The 25096-nt window shown below is 36.2% G+C and overlaps 1 protein-coding gene and 1 pseudogene across 1 annotated transcript in view; both read right to left on the bottom strand.

Moving 5' to 3' along the window:
- Positions 1-25096, bottom strand: part of SLC9A9 (solute carrier family 9 member A9) — a 591979-nt gene that overhangs the window by 246886 nt on the left and 319997 nt on the right. The window lies entirely within an intron of this gene.
- Positions 18735-19874, bottom strand: LOC100452543 (hsc70-interacting protein-like; annotated as a pseudogene).

Genomic DNA, 25096 nt, shown 5'->3' on the forward strand with positions numbered 1-25096 from the left:
AGATTTTTCACATCTTTGTTTAGATTTATTCCTAGATATTTGATGTTTCTTGTTATTATTGTAAATAGTACCTTTTTCAAAGTTCCTTTTCTAATGTTCATTGCTAGATTCACATATACAATTGATTTTTAAAATTGACCTAGTATTCAGGGCCTTATTAAATTTAGTTAATAATTCTCACAGTTTATTGGTAGTTTCTTTTTGATGTCCACAGTCATGTTGCTTTCAAATAAGGATAGGTTTTCTTTCCTTTCCAGTCATCATACATTTTGCATCTTTTTGTTTGTTTCATTACACTTGTTATGACCTCCAGCACAGTACAAAATACAAGTGAGATATGGGCATCTTTGTTTTTTTCCCAATCTCAAAATGAACATTTTCAGTATTTCCCTATCAAATTTATAGAAATTCTGAACAGATTAAAGAAGTTCCCCTTTGTTCTTAAGTGTTGGTTTTTATAAAATGTTTTTCCTTTACTTATTAAGATGATCATATGGGATCTAATTAAACTAAAGAGTTTCTGCACAGCAAAAGAAACTACCATCAGAGTGAACAGGCAACCTACAAAATGGGAAAAAATTTTCGCAACCTACTCATCTGACAAAGGGCTAATATCCAGAATCTACAATGAACTCAAACAAATTTACAAGAAAAAAACAAACAACCCCATCAAAAAGTGGGCAAAGGATATGAACAGACACTTCTCAGAAGAACACATTTATGCAGCCAAAAGACACATGAAAAAATGCTCATCATCACTGGCCATCAGAGAAATGCAAATCAAAACCACAATGAGATACCATCTCACACCAGTTAGAATGGCGATCATTAAAAAGTCAGGAAACAACAGGTGCTGGAGAGGATGTGGAGAAATAGGAACACTTTTACACTGTTGGTGGGACCGTAAACTAGTTCAACCATTGTGGAAGACAGTGTGGCAATTCCTCAGGGATCTAGAACTAGAAATACCATTTGACCCAGCAATCCCATTACTGGGTATATACCCAAAGGATTATAAATCATGCTGCTATAAAGACACATGCACGCGTATGTTTATTGTGGCACTATTCACAATAGCAAAGACTTGGAACCAACCCAAATGTCCAACAATGATAGACTGGATTAAGAAAATGTGGCACATATACACCATGGAATACTATGCAACCATAAAAAATGATGAGTTCATGTCCTTTGTAGGGACATGGATAAAACTGGAAATCATCATTCTCAGTAAACTATCGCAAGGACAAAAAACCAAACACCGCATGTTCTCACTCATAGATGGGAATTGAACAATGAGAACACATGGACACAGGAAGGGGAACATCACACTCTGGGGACTGTTGTGGGGTGGGGGGAGGGGGGAGGGATAGCATTAGGAGATATATCTAATGCTAAATGGCAAGTTAATGGGTGTAGCACACCAGCATGGCACATGTATACATATGTAACTAACCTGCACATTGTGCACATGTACCCTAAAACTTAAAGTATAATAATAATAATAAAAAAAGATGATCATATGATATTTGTTTTTTCACTTTTAAAATGTTGTTAATTACATTAATTGATTTTTGAATGCTAAAACAGTCTTGCATTCCTGCAATAAACCTTACTTGGTCATTACATATTAACCTTTTTTATATGCCACTGGATTTAATTTGCTAAGATTGTGTTTAGGATTTTTGTGTCCGTATATTTTATACAGTTTTACCAGGTTGTATTGTTAAAGTTACTCAGGTATCACAAAACAGATTCCTGTTCTCTTCCTTAAATGCTTAGGAAAATTCTGGGCTTGGATTTTTCTTTGTAGGAAGATTTTTAATTACAGATACAAATATTTTAATAAATATGGGTTTAGTCAAATATTCTATTTACTTTTGGATCAGTTTTAGAAAGTTATGTTTTTCAAAGAATTTGTCATTCCATCTACATTTTTGTATTTATTGGCATACAGTTGTTCTTAATATCCTCAATATTTGTGTCTGTATTTATATCTTTCCCCATGTTATTAGGAAATTGTGTTACTTTTTTTATTCTTGATGAATCTTGTAAGGTAAGTTATTAATTTTATGAGTGTTTTCAAGACGCAACTTTGGCTTTGTCGATTTTTCTGTATGGCACCCTCCCTTCCCATTTTATTAATTTCTCTCTTTATTATTTCCTGCCTTCAGCATAGCTTAGTTTAACCTGTTTTTATTTGGTATCTTGATCCTTCAAGTCCTGGATGTCATGGCTGCTCATGTCAGACACCTGCTTTTTTGTGTATGACACAGCTTTTCTGGTTGCTTTCTGGAAGAGAGCTGTCCTGACATCTGCAGTCTTTCCTAGCTAGCTCTTCTTGTATGTATATTTTTCCACGTGAAAACCAATTTTTGTCAGTCCCTCCTACCTCCCAACAATTTTATGGTATTTTATTTTATGGTATTTATAATGTTATAGTATATATAAGGTACCATAAATATCATAAATTTATAAAATACCATCAATACTACAATTTTATGGTATTTATAAAATATCATAAATGCAATAAAATTTGCATTTTATTGTACCACAATAAAAATATATATAATTTAGAACAAAATAAGAGTTTTATAATATTTGGGAAAAAAGATAGATTGTTCGGAAAGATTTACAGTGAAAGTTGACTACTTTGGGTAAAAATAACCAGAAACCAAAGATGGATTCTAGCTCACTCCTTATACTCAAATTACAGAAAAATAATCAATTTAAAGGAGAAAACAAAACCTACTTATGAATTATTCAATAAGTCATCAGTAATTTTGTACAAAATTTTTCAATCAGGAAATTTTATAAGAATTGTTTGTATTAGTAAAAACCTGGAAACAAATATCCATAATATAAGAAATAGTTAAATAAATTATAGTATAATACATTCATGTAACAGCCTATATTTTAGGGAGTTCTATATGAAGTAGTATAAAAAGATATCTAAGATCTATTGTCAAATAATAAACAATTAAAGAAATAAAGGATAAATCTAGCTGAATATTAACATGTACATATCCACGTAACTTTCACTCACTTTATGGGCATTTGCATAATTTTAATTATAATGAGGATAATTTTAATTATGCAGATGCCCATAGAGTGAAAGTTATATAAAATTTCTTAGATAAAATTCCTGACATGAGTCGTCCTCTGAAGAAGGGTATACATTAATTTTTCTTTTTAAGCATACTAAAAATCTGCCTTCAGAAAGAATGAAGCAATTTGCATCTCTACAAATGGTGCAGAGGGTGCCCTTTTCCCCATATTCTTGCCAAAGTAGTTTTTATCAGTTTTTAAAAACCTTTGACAATATGATAGAATCACTTATTTTAAATTGTAGATGGTTGTTGGCATTTTAAAAAAGGCTTCTTTCATAGCAATGCAACAGTACTGATTAGCACTCCTTTGTCTATTTATATCATGTAACAACATTTCTTTTAATGAACAGTCTTCATAATAATTTCCTTCTTGGGGCATTTAATGAGAATCTGTGGGCAAATTCAATTTTGTTTCATATACCAAAATCTCCTGAAGACATGTTTCAAAGGGAGAATCTATACAGCCAGGCCAGCTGACAGAATCAATTTGACCGTTAGGACTTTATTGCCTGAGTCTGGCCCGAAGGAGTAGGCGGTCACTGAGAGAATAAACTTATTGGTCAATTTTGGATAAAATTTTAAAAAATGAAAAAAATCTTCCACCCCAAAGCCAATAATAATAATCACAATAACAACACATTTCAAACTAGTCAATTCAGTGTTCAATATAAATAACGTCAAATCTACTTCCTCCCCACTCAGGGTCAGTAAAAAATAACTTGACTCAACTTTTTATTTATCCGGTACAGTAAACATTTATTTTGTTTCCATTACTTCACAGTTTGTGAGCATTTGGAGAGGACCCAAATTAAAAGTAATCTTTGCTTAGCGGGGCTTTTGTTCAAGGGGCAGGGAGGAAGCAAGTTAATAGTGCAAACAAGACTGGGGAAGTATTTAAACTGTGTAAGAGGACAATCTGTGTTTAAAAACTCTGAAAGTTCATGGTAACCATTCATATGTTAATTAAGCGACTTAATCTAGTTAGCAAACCATGTTCTCTGAAGACTTATTGGATACTATGCTTTTTATTGAGTTACTGTATTTACTAGAAAGTAAAAAAAAAGTCATATCTATTTTATAAAATATGTTTATCACTAATTCTGATTGACCTTTTTCTTCTATCCACACAAAAAAATGTAATTTTACCATATTATTATGGTTCATAGGGAAATATTACAGCAGTTCAATATACCTGGCTAATACTAATTAAATTCACATGAATTCCTCAACATAGCTTTTATGAGGCTCGACATAACCTACTGACTTTCATCTACTTGTCCATGAAATGCACGGAAATTCATTGAAACCGAGATGTTAAATAACCTCAAAACTGCAATGAAAATTAAATGAAATGGTTATTTTCTTTAGAATTTTATCTCAGAATTAATCTTGGCTTATATTTTCATTTTACTTGTAAAATTTGTCTTTATTCCTAACTGGGAGCTTTCTATACAGAATATCTCAGATTTCATTTTTATATGCTATTAAGTATATCTATAGCTATTTTGAACAAAGCTGGCATATAGGTGAATAATTTTTATTCCTGCATTGGGGAATTTGCAAATAAACATTACAATAAATGCTATTAAAATGATAAACTTTTGCTCCTAGGATTTAATTTAATTAATATTTTGGGCTGAGTATGGGGACTCTATTGATGGTGCAGGACAAAGTGGGGCTTTCTAGGCCCCTCCCATTCTTCAGGGGGTGTGGCATGGAAACTGTGTCTAGAAGGGGAGATTCTCAGTGTGGTTGGGGGGTACTAAGTGGGGCAGGGACTGCACAGCAGCTGAGGGCCTCTCTTTTACTCTCATGCTGTCACTGGGGCTGGTGGTCTAGGAGGCCATGTGGACCATAAGGCCTACCACCCTGTTGCTGTAGCCAAATTCATGGTCATATCAGGAAATGAGCTTAACAAAGTGGTCATTGAGAGCAATGCCAGTCCCAGCATCAAAAGTGGAAGAATGAGTGTCACTGTTAAAGTCAGAGGAGACAACCTGGTGCTCAGGATGCCCAGAATGCCCTTGAGGGGGCCCTCCAAAGCCTGCTTCACCACCTTCATGATGTCATCATATTTGGCACAGGTCTCTCCAGATGGCAGGTCAGGTCTGTGACTGATGTTGGCAGTGGGAACATTGAAGGATATGCCAATGAGCTTCCTGGTTCAGCTCAGGGATGACCTTGCCCATGCCTTGGCAGTGCCAGGAGATGCAGGGATGGTGTTCTGGAGAGTCCTGCAGCCATCACACCATGATCTCCCAGAGTGGCCACCCACAGTCTTCCAGGTGGCATTGATGGCATGGACATGGTCATGAGTCCTTCTATGATGCTGAAGTTGTCATGGATGGCCTTGGCTGGGAGGCTAAGCAGTTGGTGACACAGGAAGCATTGCTGATGACTGTGAAGTTGTTTTTGCACTTCTCATGATTTACGTCCATCATGAACATGAGGACATCAGAGGAGGGGGCAGAGATGATGACTCTTGTGGCTTCCTCGTCTAAGTGAGCCCCAGCCTTCTCCATGGTAATTAATACACTGGTGAACTCCACAACACAATCAGTGCCAGCATCGCCCCATTTGATTGGGGTAGGATCTCGCTCCTGGAAGATGGTTATGGGATTTCTACTGAAGACAAGCTTCCCGTTCTCAGCCTTGATGGTACTGTGGAACTTACTACCAAGGCATGGGTGGAATCATACTGAAACATGTAGGCCATGTAGTTGAGGACAGTGAGGGGGTTGTTGATGGCAGCAATATCCTCTTTGCTAGAGTTAAAAGCAGTACTGGTGACCAGGTGCCCAATACAGCCAAATCCATTTACTCTGGCCTTCACCTTCACCATGGTGTCTCAGGGATGTGGTTGGGGCTGCACGAGAAGATGTGGCTGTCTATTGAATGGGAGGGGAAAAGAGCTGCTCCTCAGATTTTAATTTTCACTCAGTTCCAAGTACTCAGGAAATCTGTTTAAGGTGAACCCAATAATTCTCATGAGCTGTAGAGGTGGCACAGGAGATGAATTATAATAATGACCTTTACCACCAGAACATAAGGATTCTGAAGGCTTTTTTGCCTATTAAGGCCATGGTTCCCAAATGAGGCTTCCTCTACAAAGTTGAAGATTTACAGTTACATACAGGTAAAGTACAATCTTTGGAGATCCTTCTATATCTAAAGCATTATAGTAATATCAATATTACTACTTCTAAAATAGTAACAATGTTAATGAAATTCCTATTTTTTTAGGACCTAAATTGTACTAAGAAATGTATTAAAAGCTTTTACATACTTTAACAATTTTTAAAAACCTTTATGTTATAAAGTCAACAAAACTCAAGAATTGGCAATAATATTCCCATTTTACCATTGGGAAAACTACATTCAAAGGCATTAATGCACTTGCATTAACACGATAAAGGGAAGAGGTCAGTTGTCCTGAGTTTTGTCCAAGGCTCACACCATTTGTGCCAGACTAGGCAGCCTCCCCATTGTATAAGATTCAGGCTCCGGAGTGGCAAGATGTTTGAATATTTGTAACACTTTCAAGTTTGCAAAGCATATTTTCATACATACATCTTGTTTGATCATCGGAACAAGTCAGTGGTTGGCAGGGAAGATAAGAGTGACTCTGCCCATATTTTTCCCAGGTTAAAAAAAAACTTAAAAGGTAAATTTCTTTGTACCCAATTAGTGGAAGCAACAGTGTGTGGCTCGAGGCGGGGGATACTTATCCTCTCCCAAATATCTATCACCACTCACCCATCCAAGCCAACCCCTCCTACACTCATTCTCTCTCCCTGCCCCCAAAAAGCAAAACCAAAGCTCTTGCCATGTATTTGAAGTTTTAAGACAAATCCCTTTCCACATAACCCTCTTTTCAACCCAATTTCTTCTTCAGAGAAATTCTGTTTTGCCCTGTGCCCTACAGTAACATGATAATGATTATATATAGCTTTATATATGCATATAAGTTATACATATAGATTATGTGTATGCCTAGAGTAAGACAAATGTCATCCAGTTTGGCAGGCTGGGCCCCAAATCCGACATCATTTTCTTCAGGTTGTTTAGGACTATCCAGTCCCTGTAGTAGAGGAGGCACACCACTTACGTGTTCAGAGAGCTGCTCTTTATCATATATTTCTTTGTTTGAGAACTTTGGGGTTCCCTATGCACTCCTACTTGCTACCCAGCCCTCTCCTGTCTCTTATATTTCATTGTCTTCTTTTAAACTTAATCTTTCTTTTTAAAAACATGAGAATTTCAAAAGCACAGCCTATACAAACACAACAAAACACATTTTAGGAAGATGAATAGGCATCATTAAGTAAGTAAAGTTAATATAGGACATAAATGTAGTTACAGCTACAAGGAATTGAGCTTCATTAAACTGAATAAATACTGAATAAATATTGTAGCTAGATTTCCTTGAAACCCTCAAGCTTATAACTTAAGGGGAAGGCCATTTTCTCTGAATTTGCTTAATTACTTTAGCCAGTAAATACTGATAATAGTATTCATATTTCTGGAAGTTTTCCACTTTGGACTCTTCCCTTTGAAAAAAATTTTGCTATTAAAGTCATTACAGGATTTTGTAAGGTTGCATTTAAGTTAATATACCATTAAGTTAAGAATAGCTTCTCATGTTGGCACCTTCACAGAGTACTTATCATGATACTGCTCAGAGATATTGGTCATGAAATAGATTGGCCTTAGATCCATTTTGATGAATTTAAACACAGGTACACATATGCACACAGAATTTAAACCATGAGACTTCAAGAGTAGAATTACTTTGTAATGTATATAGTCCAAACATCCATCCAATGCTTGATTGCTCCTATATGCTTGTTGAGGGGCTGCTCAACCTGGAACTGAACATTGCCAAAGGCAGAAACCTTACTACTTCCTAAGGAAGTGAATGGCATTTTTGGACCTATGTAAGTGTTAGAAATCCTTCCTTATGTTCAGCTAAAATTTGGCTATTACTTTCAACCACTTCTCCTATTTCTTTGGTTCACAGAAAAATGAGTCACATAGGGTATCATTTTATTTTATATTGCTTGGCTCTAACAGCAGAGAGGGGATTTTTATCAGAATAGTTGCAGCAGTAGGCAATTCCACAGTTTAGGCAGCAACTGCCACTTTTCATTCAACAGTCTTATTAGTTTTCAAAGTAAACATTTTGCTGCTGTGAGTTTGTGGCTGACATATGAGGTCTTGAGTCTAGAATATCTGCAAAGGCTGGGGGACTCTTTTGGAGAACACTTATTTGAATGTAATGCTGGTTACATTCAAATAAGTGTCCTCCAAAAGATTTTCTCAGTAAATCTAATAGTACTGGTCCTGTGAAAAAACAAAAGTTGTAGAATAACACAATTAGTTTCTCTGTGGTTTTGCCAATAAGTACTAACTAAAGAAAATTGCCTAGTTGAAACAATATATTTTCTGTGCAGAAATTAAAATTGTGTCTTTAAAAAATCCCTTAATGAATAAGCCAAGAAAAACATTGATATTAATATTAAGTACTGGTATGGAAAATTCACACATTATCACATTTTTCAAAGGTTAACAGTCCCTTTTCTTTAACTTTTTTTATTTAGCTATTCCTGACCTCCTTCCTTATTCATCTTGTGCATATTATCTTAAGATTTTATTTTTTAGAGCAATTTTAGGTTCATAGCAAAATTGAGAGGAAGGTACGGAGATACCCCATATACCTCCTATCCTGACACATGTACAGCCTCTCTCATTATTATTATCATTATTATTATTATTATTTTATTTTTATTTTTTGAGACGGAGTCTCACTCTGTCGCCCAGGCTGGAGTGCAGTGGTGCGATCTCGGCTCACTGCAAGCTCTGCCTCTTGGGTTCATGCCATTCTCCTGCTTCAGCCTCCCGAGTAGCTGGGACTACAGGCGCCCGCCACCGCGCCCAGCTAATTTTTTGTATTTTTTAGCAGAAACAGGGTTTCATCATGTTAGCCAGGATGGTCTCAATCTCCTGACCTCGTGATCCGCCTGCCTCAGCCTCCCAAAGTGCTGGGATTACAGGCGTGAGCCACTGCCCCTGGCCCAGCCTCTCTCATTATTAATATCCCTCATTAGAGTTGTGCATTTGTTACAATTAATGAATCTATGTTGAAGCACATTATTAGCCAAAGCCCATAGTTTACTTAAATGTTCACTCTAGGTGTTAAACATTACTTGTGTATCTTTTTGTCTTTGTAATGAGCCTATGCTAAACTCTTAGGTGGGAGTATGAATACATGTCCTAGTTCTGGCTTCTATAATAAATATACCATAGACTGAGTGGCTTAAACAACAAACACCCATTTATCACAGTTCTGGAGGTTAGGTAGTCCAACATTAAGGTGGCTGCAGATCTGGTGTTGAGAGCCCATTTCCTAGTTTGCAGATGGCTCTTTGGTTGTATCTTCATATGCTGGAGAGCAGAGAGAATGAGCAAGCAAGCTCTCGTGTCTCTTCTAATAATGGCATGAATCCCACTAGTGAGGGCTCCACCCTCATGACCTAATTACCTGCCAAAGGCCCCAACTCCAAATACTATTAAATTGGGGGTTAGGTTTCAACACGGGGGATACAAACATGCAGTCATAGCAACACATGAAAAAAGGAAAGATTTCTAATTATGTTTTTTTAAGGTGTCTGAATTGAATACCAAAATCCTAGCTATTGCCAGTCAGATGAGTAACAACTGTTTAAGACATGACTGAGGATACGCCACGCCATCCACTATGAGAACCGTGTGCTCTTTCTAAATTAACATTTACCACTAGCAACAAACAGAATATTAAGTCCCAGATATCTAGAGATGTGTTTGATTTCTTCATGCCAACCCAATCCCTTGATAAAGTATTGCAAACTAAAATACGTAGGATTGAGAACATTATTCAGTGATGTTTCATGATCAGCCATTACACAGTGGAATGCATTAGAGCATCAGGACAAACACAAAACACTAGAATCAAACCAGTATTCATTCAAGCAGGCTTTGTCACCGCCAGTGCTGCACCTGTCTGAAATAACACTTAGTTTCATAACCAGCTCAAAGATTTCAAGAGCTTACTTGTTTTATGTTATGTTATTCTCAATAAACATTTTCATTATGTTAGTGTATATTGAGATTCCTTTGAAAAACTTTCTGAATTCGGTAGTTTTATATATTCTACTGTAATGGTACAACAGTAATCAGAACTTCTCAGAAAAATTTCTTTTACCACATTTCCCCCATCTCCAATTTATGAGGAAAAAGAATAAGAGGACTAATTAAACTGATTTACTATTTAACCTGGCCAAACTCATTGCTCAACTTTTCCTTTTGCTTTTGGGTCATCTTTTGGGTAAGATACAAAAGTAAATATTTTACAGTTTAGAAGGTGAAGAGGCACAGATGCTTTTCTTGTGTATTTCAGTAAGATTTTTAATGTAATAAATGGAGGACATAGCACTCAACTTTATACTATGTGTAAACAGTGATATTAAAACTCTTAATTTTTGTTCTACAGGTGGTTATAAATTTACTTGATTTAACTAACAGAAAATAAAAAGCTACAACAAACAGTTAAAAATCATTGTCATTAGGCAGATGACTTTGAATTCAATTTCCGATCTATGGCAGAGTGGACTATGGAAAGGCATGCAATAGAAAGCTTGAAGCTTAGAGTAGAACATTTATTCTTTGGGACATGATAAGAAATTGGAGAGTGTAAAAGAGGCTTTATAAATCAGAGAAATCAATGAAAATGAAAGACAAAAAATATATGACATTTGGATAATGTCATTCAATTGGAGAATAGACTCAGATAATTTTTATAAAGGCATGGTTATAAATAAATCAATAGCTGATGAAAATTATGTTTGCTTGACTTGTTCCTTTGTAATGGATAGTTAAAATATAGTGACTGTAGATTGTCAGTGTTTATTAAACTCCAGAAAATTCTTATTTTACACCGATTAAATTTTTTGAGCTTTCTTTTGATGAGATTTATAAAGCTCCCTTCTGTAAAGCCTCTGTGTTGAAGCTACTGCACACCCTTGACAATATAGGCAAAATGCCAAAAATTATAAATTATTACAGTGTAAGAGTGTATTTCTTTTTGTATCCAAGGAATAAAGTTATATTTCATATAAAGACCATGCATGCATGCATAAAACAGGTCTGAATGAGAACTTTAGCTCTGACTTATTTCTGTGGTTTGGGGTCAATTTTGTTTTTGTTCCAATCTGTTTAGTTCCTTCAAAGTTACCCTACAAAGATCCCTGAGAAAGTGCTCTTGTATATGTGTATTTATGATGATTTTCAAAAATTAGTTTATCTGCAAAAAAATTATATACATATATATGGAGAAAGACTGTACTAGAGATATGTGCTAGAAGCTCTTAGTCTCCACTCTCTAGATTAATCCTTTATTTGTTCTGTAAAACATACTGTCTAATGTCCTCTACACACTAAATGCTGACGCTTAGTAAGTTGCTCTCCAGTGTGCCCAGGTAACTTCTGCTTCCACCACATGAATTTTATGCTTAACAAGAACCATGCTTGTTCCAAAATTTGTTTATGTCTACTTTAAATTGATATTTGTAATTGCATAATTTGTATAGATTAAATGTGAATATGAAAGAAAGTTGATGTTTTTCAAAAAACTAAGTTAAATATGCAGAAAGACTTGATAGAATTAAGTTGCTTAGAAAATATTACTAAATTAGTAGTGAGCAGGACAATTGTAAAATGTTGCAAAAATGTATATCCAAATACAGATGGATTCTTATATTTGCCAATGTCTTTAATCTCAAAACTAAAGCAACCGAAAAACTAGAAATTCTGGTTGATATATTTGTGGTGTACTTTGTGAAAGAAAGGCGACTAAGAACTGTAATATTCAAAGAAAAAACATTGTCTTTATTAAAAGATTGGAAATTAATATAAAATTTATAAGTGAAAATTAAATATCTGAGATATTTGTGTCATTTTATAGAATGATTCTTTGCTTTAGATGACTTTTCCATTAATTGGCTGGTTCCAATCCTGTGTTGGATAAAAGCACCTAGGCTCTGACTGTCTATTATTTCTCTACTTCAATTTTTGAAAAATATTGAAAAAATTTCAAATTTAATTTTTTCATCCGATTCTTATTACATCTTCTTGTACCTGCTTCATATTACTATCATTCTCCTTTATCTCTTTAAGGATACTAATTATGCCCATTTTAAATTCTTGGTCCATATGTTCCAGTAATTTTGCTTCATGTTTATGTTCTATGTTCAGCTTTTGGTCTGCTTTCTACTGGTTGTATGCATTGAGCATCTTGCTGTTTTGGCCTGTGAGTCACATTTTCCTGGGGTCAAACTTGTTAGGTAAGGTGTATGTGGAAAGGCCCATATACACACTGGAATATCCCCTCAGTAATTTTCAGAAGGAAAAGAGTAAGCTCCAGGGTGGAGAAAAGCTTTAACACAACCAAAGTTTTGACCATCAATGTCTGCCTGTTCACTTCTCCAAGAAATTCCTCTCAGGAATTTGACTTTAAATCTTTAGAACGAAGCAACACTGAAAAGACACGTTTTCTTCAGATCCTCCATCTTCCATTAGCCCAGAGAATTTGGGGGTGCAGAAGATCGAGAAAAGAATGCCCATGGGCAATTCTCGCACTTTCATCAAGTTGTTTAGCCCCAGACACCACAATGGATGCCTTGGGCTGGTGGAGTGGGGGTGGGTGGATGATCACCCCAAAACAATGAGGTAAAGAGGGGAAGGCAGAAGTTAAAATCTTTGCCTGAACCTCTCTCCCTACTTCTGTTTCTGGCTACTGTCCAAGCTATGGCCATCCTTTCCCTTGCCCCCACAACCTTTAAGACAACCTTGGCCTTTCCAGGTGTTCTCCTAGTTAATTATTACTTCTTCAGCTCCCAGCTTCCTCTCAATTACGCAGTCCCTCCAGGTTTAATTGGGGAGGAAGGAGCCAGCAGCTGAAGCTATTTGCTATCTCGTCAGCACTGATTTTTGTATTCTTTTTTGAAGTTGGAATTGCTGATTGAGAATGATAAATGGTATTGAGGTGTTCTCTACAGGGAAATATGCTCAGTTTAATTTGAGTCAAATTACAGCCCGTGTTAGGAGTACTAAGCCAAGGCTCAGTGGCCTACGAGGCAGACCACTTGTGCAGTATTAACTCTACAATGTATTATCCCAGCAATACTGGAGGACCTGGTCCAGGCATAACTGGGGGTATGATGTAGTCTGTGGCCTAAGCCCTCAGCCTCTCTGTGAAGTGGCACACCCTCCTTTCCTTGGATGAAGAAATCATTCATTTCAGATTTCTTGGGACTGACCTATTTTCAGACACTTTGCTCTTTTATCTGCATCTATACATAATTGTGTCTTTCCACCATTTGTTCTATATTTGGTCTAGAAAATAATAGTCATTCTACCCAAAGACATATCATTTCTTATACGCCTTATACTTCAGATGCTGAATACCCTGGAATTTTACCTTCTGGTAAATCAAACTGAATACTCCAAAAAAAGGGTAAAGTCACAAAACAGGCAATTTCTCAAACAACATGTATGGATAGCCCAAAAACTTGTCTGTAAGCTGAGCAAGAGCACCAACCATATTTGTTGTGTTTGTCACTGAACCTCAACTCACAGCAGAGAACTTAGCATATCATAATGCTCCATAAATATCTGCTGAATGAATAAAATTAATAAAAGGCAACTCTCAGGAATTGCTTGGTGGCACTGAAAGTTTGTATAATCATCCTGCACAGAGATTAGGAATATGTAATAAAACTTTATAGGATCTAAAACCTTGAACTGAGCAATGACACTTACTAGAATTTATCCTAAGGAAATAATGTAACAAGTAGACATAGATTTACATTTAGGATGTTAACTACTTAAAATGAAAAGGGTGGAAAACCACCAAAACATTTATCAAAAAGAGAATACTTAAACTACAGGCATACTAGAGGAGATACTGTGGGTTTGGTTCCAGACCACTGCAATAAAGCAAATACAGCAATAAAATGAGTCATACACACTTTTTGGTTTCACAGTGTATATAAAAGTTATGTTTACACTATACTGTAGTCTATTAAGTGTACAATAACATTATGTCTAAAAAACAATGTACATGGCTGGGCGCGGTGGCTCATGCCTGTAATCCCAGCACTTTGGGAGGCCAAGGCGGGTGGATCACGAGGTCAGGAGTTCAAGACCAGCCTGGCCAAGATGGTGAAACCCTGTCTCTATTAAAAATACAAAAATTAGCTGGTCGTGGCACCTGTAATCCCAGCTACTAGGAAGACTGAGGCAGAGAATTGCTTGAACCCAGGAGGCAGAGGTTGTGGTGAGCCAAGATCGTGCCACTGTACTCCAGCCTGGGTGACAGAGCAAGACTCTGTCTCAAAAAACAAACAAACAAAACAAACAAAAGAAATGTACATGCCTTCATTAAAAATGCTTTATTACTAAAAAATGCTAACAATCACCTGAGTCTTCAGCGAATCATAATCTTTTTCCTAGTGGTGGGTCTTACCTAGATGTTAATGGCTCCTGACTGATAGGGCTGGTGGTTGCTGAAGGCTGGAGTGGCTTTGGCAACTTCTAAAAATAAGGCAACAATGAAGTTTGCTAAATTGAATGACTCTCCTTTCGTGAAAGATTTTTCTGTAGCATGTGATGCTATTTGATAGAATTTTACCCACAATAGAACTTCTTTCCAAATTAGAGTCAATCCTCTCAAACTCTACGGCTGCTTTATCAACCAAGTTTATGTGATATTCTAAATCTTTTGTTGTCATTTCAGCAATGTTCACAGCATCTTCACGATGGATTTCCTTGAAAATCCATCTCAAGAAGCCACTTTCGTTGCTCATCCGTAAGAAACAACTCCTCATCTGTTCAAGTTTTATCATGAGATTGCAGCAATTCAGGCTGTTTTTAATTCTAGTTCTCTTGCTATTCCTACCACATTTGAAGTTACTTCCCCCACTGAAGTCTTGTATCCCTCAAAATCATCCATGAGGGTTGGAATCAACTTCTTCCAAACCCCTGTTAATGTTGATATTTTGACCTCCTTTCATAAATCATAAATGTTCTTAATAGCATTTAGAATGGTGAATCCTACCCGGAAGGTTTTAGATATACTTGCCCAGATCCATCAGAGGAATCACTTTCCATGGCAGCTATAGCCTTGCAAAATGTATTTCTTAAATAAGAAAGTCAAAATTACTCCTTGATCCATAGGCTGCAGAATGGATATTTGTTAGCAGTCATGAAAACAACATTCACCTCTTTGCACATACCTATCAGAGCTCTTGGGTGACCAGGTGCATTGTCAATGAGCAGCAATTTTTTTTAGTTTATTTTTTATTTATTATACTTTAAGTTCTAGGGTACATGTGCACAACGTGCAGCTTTGTTACATATGTATACATGCGCCATGTTGGTGTGCTGCACCCATTAACTCGTCATTTACTTTAGATATATCTCCTAATGCTATCCCTCCCCCCATCCCCACTCCACGACAGGCCCCGGTGTGTGATGTTCCCCTTCCTGTGTCCAAGTGTTCTCATTGTTCAATTCCTACCTATGAGTGAGAACATGTGGTGTTTGGTTTTTTGTCCTTGAGATAGTTTGCTGAGAATGATGGTTTCCAGCTTCATCCATGTCCCTACAAAGGACATGAACTCATCCTTAAAAAGAGCAGCAATATTTTGAAAGGAACCTTTTTTTTTTTTTTTTTCTGAGCAGTAGATCTCAATGGTGGTTTCTTCAAAGAAACCATGCTGTACAGAGATGTGCTGTCATCCAGGCTTTTTTGGTCCATATAAGAGCACAGGCAGAGTAGATTTAGCATAATTCTTAAGGGCTCTAGGATTTTCAGAATAGCAAATGAGTATTGTCTTCAACTTAAGTAATCAGCTACATTAATCCCTAACAAGAAGGTCAGCCTGTCTTTTGAAACTTTCAGACCAGGCATTGATTTCTCTCCAGCTATGAAAGTCCTCCATGGCATTTTTGTTCAATAGAGGCTGTTTTATTTACACTGGAAATCTGTTGTTTAGTGTAGCCACCTTCATCAATTAGCTAGATCTTCTGGATAACTTGCTACAGCTTCTACATCAGCACTTGCTGCTTCACCTTGCACTTTTATGTTGTGGAGACAGCTTCTTTCTTCAAACCTCATGAACCAACCTTGCTAGCTTCAATCCTTTTCTCCACAGCTTCCTTGCCTCTTAGCCTTCACAGAATTGAAGGGAGGGTCTTGCTCTACATTAGGCTTTTGGCTTAAGGGAATGTTGTAGCTGGTTTTATCCTCTATCCAGACCACTAAAACTTTTTCTATATCAGCAGTAAGACTGTTTTGCTTTTTTTGTTATCGTTTGTGTGTTCACTGGAGTATCATTTTAAATTTATTTAAAAAACTTTTCCTTTGCATCAATAAATTGGCTGTTTGGTGCAAGAGGCCTAGCTTTCGGCCTGTCCTGCCTTTTGACATGCCTTCCTCACTAAGCTTAATCATTTCTAGCCTTTGATTTCAACCCAGACATGTGCAACTCTTCCTTTCACTTAAACACTTAGAGGCTATTTTAAGGTGATTGGTTAGCCTAATTTCAGTGTTGTTGTGAATAGGGAGGCCAGAGAGGAGCAAGAGAGATGGGGGAATGACCAGTTGGTGGAGCAATCAAAACACAGACAACTATTAAGTTTGCCATCTTATATGAACATGGTTCATAAAGCCCCTAAATAATTACAATAGTGACATCAAAGGTCGTGGATAACAGCTCATCATAACACATATAATGAAAAAGCTTAAGATAGTGTGAGAATTACCAAAAGGTGACACAGAGACATAAAATGAGCACGTGCTGCTGGAAAGATGAGTGAGAGGCTTGCTCCAAGCAGAGTTGCCACAAAATTTCAATTTGTAAAAATTGCAGTATCTGTAAAGCACAATAAAGAGAAGCACAATAAAATGAAGTATGACTGTCTACAAAAGGTATTACACTTCTGAAGGCTCATCAGCATATACGATGTTTTCTACAGTTTTTTTCCCACTAGATACTGTATCACATAGAGGAAGTTCTTCCCTTTTATACCTTGCCAAACATTTTTAAATTAATATGTCTTGAATGTTTTCTATTAAATGCGTTTTCTGTATCTGCTGAGAGATTATTTTCTCTTCATTTGTTAATGTAGTAAACTATACTCACAGTTTTCTAATATTATTCTTATATTCCTGGGATAAATGCAGGTTAGTCATATGTATTTTTTTACATTGATGAATTTGGCTTGTTGATTGTTCACAACCTTTACATCTCTGTTTATGAGATTGGCATATATTTTTCATTTTTGTTACTGACATAAACTGATTTTCATTTCTGGAGTATTATCCTAGCCTCATGAAATGATTTGAGGTGCATTTCTCTTTTGTCTTTTCTCTTTCACAGTTTGTCTAAAATTGGAGTGATCTATTCCTTGAAAGTTAGGTAGAACTCACCTAGGAAAAATTCTGGGCCTTGTGTTTTTGGGTGAACAGATTTTTAGCTACTGACTCAATTTCTTGAATGATTGCAGGGCTATTTAGGGTTATTTTCTTCCTTCAGATAGTTTAGTCAGTTATACATTTCTAGGAAATTGTCCATTTAAGTTTTCTGATGTATTTGCATAAATTGTACACGACATGTTCTTACTTTTTAATCTCCACAGCACCTCCAGTCATGCTCTTCTCTTATAGCATTGCTTATTTTTGCTTTCTCTCTCTCTGACTTATCAAAATTGTGTATTTTATGTCTTTTCAATGAAACAACTTTTGACTTGGTTAATCCTCTTTATTTCAGTTTTGCTATCTATTTCTTTTTATTTCAGCTTTTATCTTTATTTTTTGCTAAATTCTGCATTCTTTGGATTTGTTCTGTATGTTCTTTTTCTAACCTCTCACACTGGTACCTTAACTCATTAAATTTAAGTCTCTTGTGCCTTTTAACATAAACATTAAAGGATGTAAATGCCTTAATTTCAATTAAATGCTGCATTTAATTAGCTGCATCTGGAAAATTCGGGTATGCAGCTTTTGTCGTATTTATTTTATAAAATTAATTACAATCAAGCAAATACATAAATCTGCTTTTAAAAATTAGAGCATTACTGATGATAGAGTCTCTTTTGATTACCATTTGCTTCCTGCCTCTCCTACCCTATGTAAAATATTTTTATTGAGAGAGGTATATTTATTAAAGTAATAGTGTATTTTCATGTGTTTTAAAATAAGTATCATTCTGAAAATATGCTGAGGAGTAAATTTGCTGGTCATAGGTTTGTACATGATTACTTTTAATAGATACTACAAAATTGTCCTTTAAATGAGTATATAATTTTTCATTTTCTTGGGTAGTGTGTTAGAATATCTGCTTTCCTAAAACCTTACCAATTCCTAATCTGATCAACTTAAAATTTATTTCAGTCCTATGAATATTATCTTATAATCATTTTAATTTGTAGTCCCTGATTAATAGTGAGTTTGAGCAATTTCTGTTTATTGAGTAATTGAAATTCTTGTTTAATAAATAGCCTGCCAATTTCTTTAACTATTTTTTTTTTCCTTCAGCAAGGGCTTTATTTATCAGAAGGGCATTACGCTTGACCTCCAAATTTAGCTGACAATTTACTGATGAGATTCATAACCTTTGGGTTGCTCTGGTATTTTGACATATTTGCTGGGTTCTGAGCCACATCCTGGAAGGCCACCATAACTTCTGGATCCTGCATGGCTGCAAGAACCTCTGGATCACTAAGAATTTCATTGAGTCCAGGCATTCCAGCCATTCCAGGCATTCCTCCAGGAAAATTACCAGGCATTCCCCCAGGAAAGCCACCTGGAAAAGAGCCATACTGAGCTCCTGACTGTCGTCTGGCTTCTTCCTCCCTCTGGGCTCTCTCATGCTCTTCTCGAGCCTTCTTAACTCGTTCTAGTCTTTCTTTGATCGCTCGCTCTTTACATTTTCGCTCATACTTTCTCCAATATTCTTCAATTTTCTGTGCCCTAGGTTGAAATTCTTTCAGCATTGCACTAGCATCTTCATCATAATCCAATTTACAGGCAAGGGCAAGATCATGGGCTGCTTCTTCCCAGTGGCCTAGAAGTCTGTGTGCTTTCCCCCACCACTTGTAAGGCTGAGCTGAATCAGGATTTATTTCAATGGCTCGGTCACAGTCTTGGATGGCAGCACTTGGTTTCTGTAATTTGACGAAGACACTGGCCCTCATGGCATACAAAATGGCCAAGCGAGGATTCGGCTTGATGGCATCTGTGAATAAGTCAATGGCTTTCTGGAGTTCACCATCATTTAGGGCTTCAATAGCAGCCACTTCTTTATCATTTGCCTGATCCATCATCTCCTCCATTATCTCTGCATTTTCATCTCCCGTTTCTTAAGGAGCATCAGTGTCTGGTTCAATCACACCTTCTTTATCAATTTCTAGATCACTTTCTTCACTTGATGGTTCGTCTGCCTTTAAGTCTTCCTCCACCTTCTTAATATCAGGTTTTTCTTCCTTGGTATTTTCTTCTGATTTCGCTTTCTGAGTAGCAGGTGGTACTTTACCTCCCATGCTCTCTACCCACTCCCTCAGGAAGCGCATTTCCTCGGTGTGCAGAACGCTCGGATCCTGCTCACACATTTTCACAAAGGCCCGAAGCTTGTTCACTTTGTGAGGGTCCATGGTAGGGAGGTGGTGGGCGAAGCTGGGGGGCTGCAGCCCGGTTCCAGGCCCAGGCGCTGGCTTGGCGTGACCACACAGAAGGGGCTCTTTAACTATTTTCTTTAGATTTTTGTGTAATATTATTTGTTATCTATTGAATACATATTATGGAATGTTTATAACTGTGAAATATAAAAAAAATACAACAAATATCTATATGCTCCTCATACAGTCAAAGAGAAATAACATGATCTCTATATTTCAGAATTGCTCTTTACTCCTCTGGGATTCTATCCCATCGTGTCCACTGCTGCAGTAATTACTATCCTAAATTTTGTGTCCCTGATTACCTTGCTTTTCACTATACTTTTATTGCATATCTTAGTAGCAGAGAACAATGTATTATTTGGTTTTTTGTTTTTCAAACTTACATAAGTGAAATAATGCTGCATATATTGCTCAAAATTTAGTTCTTGAGATTCACCCACATGGTTTGGCTATAGTTATGATTAACTCATTTTCCTTGCTATATGGTATAAATAAGTGGAAATGTGTTTCCACATATCTATTCTATTGTTGATGGACATTTTGATTGTGTCCAGTTCTTTGCTATAACAAACAGTGGAACAGTGGAACTTTGACTATTCTTGTACTTGTCTCCTGATGTGCATAGGAAGCACTTAACTAGATGGTATTTACTAGGGGTGGAATTCCTGTGTCATAACAACACTTCTACCTGTAGTACGTAAACAAATGTTCCAGTTGCTCCACATCCTTGCCCAAACTTGACATTTGTTAATTTATTTATTCATCCAACAAAAAGCAACTGAGGACCTACTGTGTGCCAGCTACTGTTGTAGGTGCTGGAGGTGCAGTAGTGAACAAAACTGACAAGAAAACCTGCCTTTTTGGAACATAAATTATGAGGAAGAGCCAATAAACAAGTCAAATAACTTAAAGATCTAGTATACTAGATAGTTACAAGAGCTAAGGTAGAAAAAGAAAGCATAAAGGGAGATAAAATGTTGAGGTAGGTGTTGAAATTTTAGGTAGTGTACAACAAAAGTATCACTGAAAGGAGGCTTATTTGGCTTTTTCTTTCCCTAAAATAATAAAACAGTGAGAGAGCAAGCCAGGTGGACATTTGGAAGAGGGACACTCTAGTTACAGTGAAGAGCAAGATAAAGACCCTGAGAAACATCAAGGAACCTAGAAAGGTTGGAGCAAGAAGTAGAATGGAAGAAGAGGAGATCAGTGTGGGAATCAGGAACCAGGTGACCTAGGAACCTACAAGACTTAATGATGATTCTGGCTTTTAGTTTGGAAGAAGAGAAGGCACTAGAGGGTTTTGAGGAATAAAGTGACATGATCTGATAATGCTTTAACAACATCATTCTAGCTACTCTATTAAGATAGGGCAAGAGAGGGTCAGGGCTGAAGTAGAAAGGCTTGTTAGAAGGTTATTGTCATAGTCCAAGTGGAAGATGTTAGTGGCCTGGACCAGCGTGGGGGCAATGGGGCTAGTTAGAAGAGACACAACTCTGTATATATTTTGAAAGTAGAGAGAGGTGAGAGGATTTTTTGAAGGACCAAAGTTGAGATGTAAGAGAAATAAATCAAATAAGACATCTGCATTTTTGGCCTGAACAAATGGAAGAATAGAATTGCTCCTAATGAGGAAGTTAATGCTTGAATAGGCTTTTGGGTGAGTGAATAGGGAGGAAAGGGGGAGCCAATTTTGGATGTGTGAAGTTTAAGATGCATAACAGATATAGAAGGCAAATGGATATGCAAGACTACAGATTAGGAGAGGACTCCAGGCTGGAGATGTATATTTGGAAACTATCAGTAAATAAGTGGTATTTAAATTCATGAGTCTAAATCAGATCATCTAGAAAATGAGTATAGATAGAAAACAGAAGTCGTCTCAGGGCTTCCCATAGTCATAATTGCTAATATAGTGCTATGGACTGATGTTTGTGTCTCCCTCAAATTCATATGTTGAAGCACTCACTAATCCCTACTGTGATGGTATTCATTTGTGGGAGGAAGTAATTAAGTTTGAATGAGATCATGAGACAAAGCCCTTATTATGAGATTAGTGTCCTAATAAGAATAGACTTGAGAGAGAGACCTCTCCTCTGTCCATCATGTGAGGATATAGCAACAAGGTAGCCACCTGCAAACCAGGAAGTGAGTCCTCACCAGATATAAATCTACCAGCACTTGGATCTTGGATTTAGAGTATAGAAATGTAAGACGTAACTGTTGTTTAAACTACCCAGTGGTATTCTGTTATAGCAGCCCAAACTGGTAAAGATAGTTAACAAATAGATCGTATAACATGCCAGGTCCTGTTATAATACTTTACACACAAACACATAACTCATTTAATTATCACAATAATTCCATTAGGTAGGAAGAATCATTAGCCTCACTTTATAGATGAGAAAACAAAAGCCCAAAGAAGTGCAGTGACTTTCCCAAAAGCACAAAACTAGTATGTGGATCAGGGATCTGAACCCAGCTAGTCTGACTCCAGTCTGTGCTCTTAACCTTGTACTATATAGTTCATTTTTCCTGATCTAGTAGTTGTGGTTTAATTTGAACTCCCCACAGGACCACTGATGTTGAATATTTTATGATATACTGATGGACGTTAAGATTTCCTTTCCTGTGAAACACCTGCTCATTTATTTTGCTGATTTTTAAATTAATGGGTAGCTTATCTCCTATCGAACTGAAGTAATTCTTTATTCTGGACACTGATCCTTTGATAGTTATATGTCAAATGGCAAATTTTTCTCCTGTTTGTGACTAGAATTTATATCGTTTTAAGTTCTTTAATTCTTTAAATTAAAATAACTTTGATGAACAAAAGTTCTTTATTTTAAGGTAGTCAAATTGACCAGTCTTTTATAATGTTTTGTGCTTTAGAATTCTTTCCAAACTGAAATGATAGAGACTCTCTTCTAAACATTTTATGAGTTTTGTTTCTCATATTTAAATCTTTAATCAAATCTAGGTAAATAAATGAAAATGAATCTAATGCTTATAGAGTCAAGATAGTAGCTACCCTTTTTCAGGGAGAAGGAAGGGGTCACTAAAAGGGGCATGAAGGGGGCTTCTGAGGTGGCTGGTAATGTTATACTTTGTGATTTGGATGCTGGTTACACAGTTGAGTTCAGTTTGTAAGAATTCAATAAGTTCCATACATATATGCACTTTTCTTCACGTGTAATTCAATAACAAGTTTAAAAAGTAAAATCTGACAGTCTTTCCCTTTTGATGCATGAGTTTAATTCATTTACAATTTTGTTTACTATTGATATATTTGAATTTATTTCTACCACATGCTTTCAAATTACTCTGCCTTTTTCTGCACTTTTATATTTCTTGCTGTTTCCATTTCCTGCCTTCTTTTGTATTGATTAATTTTTTTCTTTTTTATGTCTCCTCTGTGTAGAAAGTTATATATTCTATTATGATACATGTATTTTCCTTGGGTGGATTACTCTTAATACCCCTTATAAGTACTCAAATTCTTTCAATCTGTTTGCTCTTTATTTTAATAATTCGTTTCTTGTGTTTTTGTTTTCATCTTTCATTTCTTTAAGTATATATATACAAATTTTATAATCTTTAGTTATTATATTATATAAAAATCTTGAGGTCTAATTTTGTTGTTTGCCACTCTGCTGTCTCTCAATGATTTGTTTCCTTGCAGATTTTAGATTTTTGGATTGTGAACTCGTGTTGGTGGGGCTTTAGTGAAGGTGACATCTTTGTGCTCTTGGCTGAGACTGTGGTCTTCCAAATATGCTTTTTGACTTTGTTTTAGCCAGTTGTTCCAAGAGTACTTCCAACCTAAGATTATGTTTTAAATTGATTTTTCAGTTTGTGTCTCTCGACCTCATAGCAATATAAACTTAAACCACAAACCTCATAGTCAAACTTGAGGTTTAAATTTCTTAGGAATACATCTTTCTCCATCTAAAACACACCAATACTTTCTGAGATATTGTAGATACAGTTGCTCACATTTAAGAACTATTTACCAACAAATATATCCCAAAAATCAAACTTGAAAAGAGTTTAAAACCATTATTTGTATCCCTTTAATTCAATCCCTATTTATTTCTAAATATTAGTTGACTAACTTGTGCCAAGATACACAATTCTTGTCTTCAAGGATTTATGGTCTTTTTGCACAGAAATGGCCAAAATCTAATATGGCCACCACAACTTCTCCTTCCTATACTCATGATAGGCATTTAGTTGGTCCCAGCTCTTTTTCCATTGATTCTAGAAACTGTCACAGACTGCACCTTCACAACATACTATCACTTTATATGAGTTGTCACTTGGCATCCCCTATCATCTCATCTTCCCTGATCTAGGAGCAAGATCTGTAGCATTTATATTCCAACCAAATATAAATAAACCAGCTTCCAAGATCACAAAAGACTGGGCATTTTCAGGGTGGCAGGAAAACAGCCAGACCTACTAAAGGCTTCCCTTTGCACCTTAACATCAGCCCTTGTATCAACCTATACTAAGACGCAACCTTGCCACCTCATGCCATTATAATCAGTACACTAGAAAAGTATAAAAATATAAAAACTGTAAAAGGAAATATGCTAAAAATTCCAATAAAACACACCCTAAATCATTACCCTGAAAAAGAGAGAAAGGTTAATAGAAAGAAGAGACAGAGTCTGCTAAGTATCTCATTAGGCCCACTGCCTGCTTCTCATTACATGCACCTTCTGATTCTCATTAGGCCTTCATGATTTCATTTGGGTCCCAGGTCATTGCTTATTTTCATATGGGGACTACATAACAAGGTCTCTTCCAGTCCCAGAATCCCATGGGGAGAAAAAGAGAAAATGTCAATAATTAACAAGCTGTCAGGGAGAGAGAGCTTTAGCACTTCCAGAATCATATAAAAATTCCTAGTCCATTTGTCTTGGGAGTGACTAACAAAAGGCAGCATTGAACTTTTTTGAATGAATTATTATTATTATTATTATTTTTACAAAACAATGCTTAGGTTTGCTTTCAAAGTGTATGATTTTATAAGGCAGGAAAAAATCAACTTGTACATTGAAATGAAAAATCTGTATAGAAATAGCTTTTTGTCTTTTATAAAACTCCAAAACCCTGAAGAAATTCATATTTTTGTTAATTTCAGAAAAAAATCAATAAGTAAAAACAATTATATAATTAGTTTTATCAAAACTCCAAGCTAATCATAG

The sequence above is a fragment of the Pongo abelii genome, chromosome 2, assembly GCF_028885655.2.
Source record: "Pongo abelii isolate AG06213 chromosome 2, NHGRI_mPonAbe1-v2.0_pri, whole genome shotgun sequence".
NCBI lineage: Eukaryota > Metazoa > Chordata > Mammalia > Primates > Hominidae > Pongo > Pongo abelii.